At 38.9% G+C, this 4,678-nt stretch overlaps 1 pseudogene; it reads right to left on the bottom strand.

The window, feature by feature from the left end:
- Positions 1 to 301: 301 nt before the first annotated feature.
- LOC105307065 lies at positions 302 to 881 on the bottom strand (annotated as a pseudogene).
- Between the last annotated feature and the right edge of the window lie 3,797 nt (positions 882 to 4,678).

Here is a 4,678-nt window from a genome sequence, read left to right as displayed (position 1 = left end):
TGGTGATGTATCAGTGTTAGCATCCTGGTTTTAGTGGCTGTATTGTGATTATGTGGGAGAATGACCTTCTTTGCGGGAAATATGCACCAAAGCCTTCAAGGGTGATAGGGCATCTGGTTGACAGCTTACTATCAAATGGTTCTGGGAGGAAACATATAGATACTATTCTTGTAACTTTTCTGTGAGTTTGAACTTTTATTCAAAATTAATACACAACTTTTATTGCATCTTTAAAATATCACAAATAAGTCTAAGGAATCATCTGACATCTTGGAATTTCTGTAGCTGGACAACTTAGACCTTATTGAACAGTCTGCTGAACTGTTCCTTTTTCAGACACATAGGTACCATCCAAAAATTTTCTGATATCCTTGTTTTTAACTGTTGTAGCTTGTTGAATCAAAGCAGCTGAGTTTGATACAAGTTCTATGCTGTTTCCTTCAAGAATTAATTCATCTTTCTGGGCTTGAGATACTGAACAAGCAACATCTGACCTCATCTGAATCCTGCGGATACATTTTTCACCCAAGTAATTTTGAATTCCAACAAGAAAACCATCCTCCTGAATAAAGACATTGATGGGGAAGTTAGCATACACAGGCCTCATCTTGTAACCAAAACCAGTGTTGTTACACCCTTGATCATGTTCTGTACATGACTATAGATAGTGCAAACAGTAGTGGCTAGTTTCTTTCTATTTCCCCACCATTTGTCAACCCGGAGACTATTCTTTTTCTTTCCAAGGAGACTGAGTTCTACATTAATGTGATTGAAGCCCCGCAGGGTGCCTCTGGGGCCCTTCACAATAACTGCACATCCCTTCAAAGTGATGTCCTCATTTTCTGGAATGTCACAGTTTGATTGCTGAAAGTGATCTTCATCCTCACAGTAGATGCAGCAAAGAGGAAGTTTGAAATTTTTTGAAATACATGTTTTTGCATTGTGTACTATACATATTACTTTTAAGAGATATTTAGGGCAAAGGATCCTTCCCTGGGGTGGTCACAGTGATCTCGCCTCTCAGCTAGCTGATGGAAACCAGAGAGATGGGACTACAACTGCTCAGGAGTCATCCTGTTGAGTCATGAGGATGTTTAAAGGAAGAGGAAGTGCTATGGAAATGAGAGCTTTCAGGTGATTATCTGAGGAAGGGTGTACACTGTATTTACAATTAATTGCCTGAGAGGTGGAGTTACAGATATTTGGTCTATGTATTGGAGAGGGTAGGTGGACAGGTTCTAGGAAAAGAAGAAAAGTGTGCAGAAATAGACACTGAAATCCCCACACCCACTTATAGGAGGCTCACATCTGCTTTAGAAGTTAGGAGAGAACTGGGGCAGAAAAAGGGACCAAAGCATTATTATCACCATTGTATAGCTAAGTAATACAAAGCTTCTCAGGATAAAATATGATGCTAGAGCTAGAAGGCACCACCCTATTATTTTATGGATGAGAAAACTGAGGAGCTCACAGAACTTGCCAAGCCCTCACAATCAGAGAGGAAATGGAATCTAAAGGCCAACACCACACTGCTCGCACCAAACTGTGCCTTGTTGAAAATGTGATCTGGAAATAATTGCAAACATTTTTAGAGTGGTTACTATATGCTAGCTTAATCCTCACAACAACCTTATGATATGGGTATTTTTACTATCTCTATTACAAATAGAAAACTGAGAGTCATAGGGTAAGTAGCTTGTCTGAGATCAGACATGGTAAATGGTGTGTGAATGATAAATATGTGTATGTGTTCGTTTTATTTGTTCATAAAATTATCATGTTTTGGTACATTTAGAGATTGGGGTAGTTGGAACAAAATATAAAAATTCAGAGCAAAAACAAAAGCAGGGATTTTACCCACTTTTATTCACTACCATGCCCCCAGGGCTACAAAATTTCTTGGCACATTGTAGGCACTCCATGAAGAATTGCTGAATGAATAAATGTTCTAAACTTTTAGTAATAAATAAATACATAGGTAAATTATTTGCTTTATCTCCCAAAAATGCCTCAATCCCCCACCCCCACCCCAGGAGACCATGCTTATAATCTCAGGCAAAACTGGCCATGAGACTCTCCCATGAGAAACTGCAAAAGGCTCTGCAGAGATGATAGACGGATGGTTCTGCTCAGAGTCCTACATCATCATTGGTTCTCAAGCCTTCTTTCTAATATTTGCGTTAGCCCTTTAGATGGAGCTAGCTTTCCCACACAGATAGTATCCTGTGGTGTGGTTAAGTGCATGGTAACTAGAGTCAAACTGCCCACGTTCGTTTGAACCACGGGTCTACTATTTAGCAAATGTGTGATCTCAGACAAGCTACTTACCCTGTGACTCAGTTTCTTCATTTGTAAAACAGTGATAATAAGAATACTCATATCACAGCGTTGTTGTGAAGATTAAGCCAGCATAAAGTAAGCACTCTAATAATGTTTACAATTATTTCCAGATCACTGGGAGCTTGTTAAAGCCCAGCCTTTGGCAAAGTTCCCCTCAGAGGATTCTCCTATACTGCCCTCTGGCACATCCACCATAAATTTGTCCTGCTTTCAGGGCTATGCCTCAAAGTAGGGAACATTTGAACTAGGTCCTGATGGGTGAGTAAAAGTTCACTAGATGGAAAAAGAAGGCATTGGAACACCCCTCAATGAGTGTCCAAGGAGCCAGAGTCTCATAGGAAACATCTCTCTGGCCCCTGGGGGCCCAGTCTTTGGCTGAAAGTCATTTACCAAGAACAGATTATGTTGTTCTCATTTCTATTTACTCAGTGTTCTGGCATACTTGGTGGTTGGCAGTTTTATGTGACTTAAAATAGCACTTTGAAAACCTTAAGAAGCAAAACTAATAAAGTAACTCACAGATACAGCAGAATGCAGTAGTTATGAGCATGGATTTCCTGAGGACAAATCTCAGCTCTATCATGCCTAGCTGTGTAACCTTGGGCAACTTCCTTCACCTCTCTGTATCTCAGTTTCTTTGTCTCTGAAATAGGGATAATGATAATAATGGTACCTGCCTCATGAGGTTGTTTGGAAGACTGAGTTCATATTTGTTAAGTGCTTAGAACAGTAACTGGTAGAGTATATGTTATATCAGGGTCTGTTAAATAGTACATAAGTAAAAGATGACAATACTTACAATATTGAAACAGAAGATGGGAGGAACTATCAATGTAAACAAATATAATAGCGATAAATTAGTAATGCCATATCCTACAAATAAAACCTCAGATGTCTTTATTCTTTTTTCCCTCTTCAGTGCATAGTGTGAGGTTATGGTGAGGAAATGAAACCTCTCTCATTACCAAGAAGACAAATTATTTTAAAATAAATTATTAGTTACATATTACAGATCTAGAAAAGCCAAAACAGAGGTGGAAATGTCTTTATCACTACTATAATTGCTTACAAATGTGAAGACTTATCTGCGAAAATAGTTTTTGGTGACAAATCGACTCATTTTCATCTCTTTGGAAGCAGCATTTTAAAAACCCTAGCACTGAGTAGAGAAAATGATTTTTAACTATAAAAAGATCAAAATGAAAGAAATGGAAAAAAATCAAAACATTAAATATATTTTTATCACCATCATTATGAAGATGAAAATGTTTTCCAGTAATCAGGATGACATGAATTAACACCTGTTTCATTTGCTTATGTACTCCTAGGATGACCAAACTGAGTCGAGATGCTGTGAATTCCAGCACATTCATGAGTGCGATGTTGGCCCGAAGCTACTGGACACAGCCTTGAGTTTTGTTTTTTGCCCTCCCAAGTGATTCAGATCAAAAGTCACTGTCCGAAGCACAGCAGGATGGGTTGGGAGGGATGAACTGACTGGCAGCTTCTGCACAGCTTTTCTGGAACACTTAGTTGCCTGAGGAATTGCATGCTGAGTAATTTACTGGGACAATTAGGAAGACTCTGAAAGTCAAGCTTTGAGGGCAAATGCCAAAGTGTGCCCACAATTGGGTAAGCTCCATTGTAGCCCTTTGCAGATGTCACCCAAATACAGAGATCTTGAGAGAGTTTACTTTCCAAAGTTGGAAGAGATATTGATGGTATTAAGTGTTCTGCCCATAAAAATGATAAAGTTTCCGTTAATGTCAGTCCTTTGGTAAAAGCAATAGTTGCAGCCTCTATGCTGGCAGGTGGGTGGTGGTGGTGGTGGTGAATTGTATAATCAAGCAGAGTTTAATTCTCATGAGCATGACAATATGCAACTATCAATATGTTTGCTTGTAAGGATGTTTTCATGCTGCACTGGGACACTCTTTTCCCTGCCACAACTACACACCCTCACACAAAGTCCATGTACCTTTGCCATGCAAAGTTGATGGAACCAGATTTGTACTTTATGGTCACATCTGTCTAGCTCAGTTTTTATTATGCCAACAGTAAGTGTTGTGATGCAGGAACCAAGTCCACCAAATGACAAAGATAGAAAGATAATAACACCAGTGAATCTCGATTTTTAGTGCCTGCCATGCCTACATCACAGGGAGTGAGCATTCTCAGGATAACACATGAGAAGGTGTACATTGATATCCAAGTATAAAGTGTTATGATTATTATTTCTTTGTAGGTTCTCAGCAAGAACTAACTCAATAAAGACTTATAAATATCTGAATGCTTAAGTAATGCCACTTCAAATAGTCCTGAGGCTACAGTAAGTCTG

Source organism: Pteropus vampyrus, unplaced genomic scaffold (genome assembly GCF_000151845.1).
Source record: "Pteropus vampyrus isolate Shadow unplaced genomic scaffold, Pvam_2.0 Scaffold472, whole genome shotgun sequence".
Classification (NCBI taxonomy): domain Eukaryota; kingdom Metazoa; phylum Chordata; class Mammalia; order Chiroptera; family Pteropodidae; genus Pteropus; species Pteropus vampyrus.
This window is presented reverse-complemented; position numbering and strand designations above follow the sequence as displayed.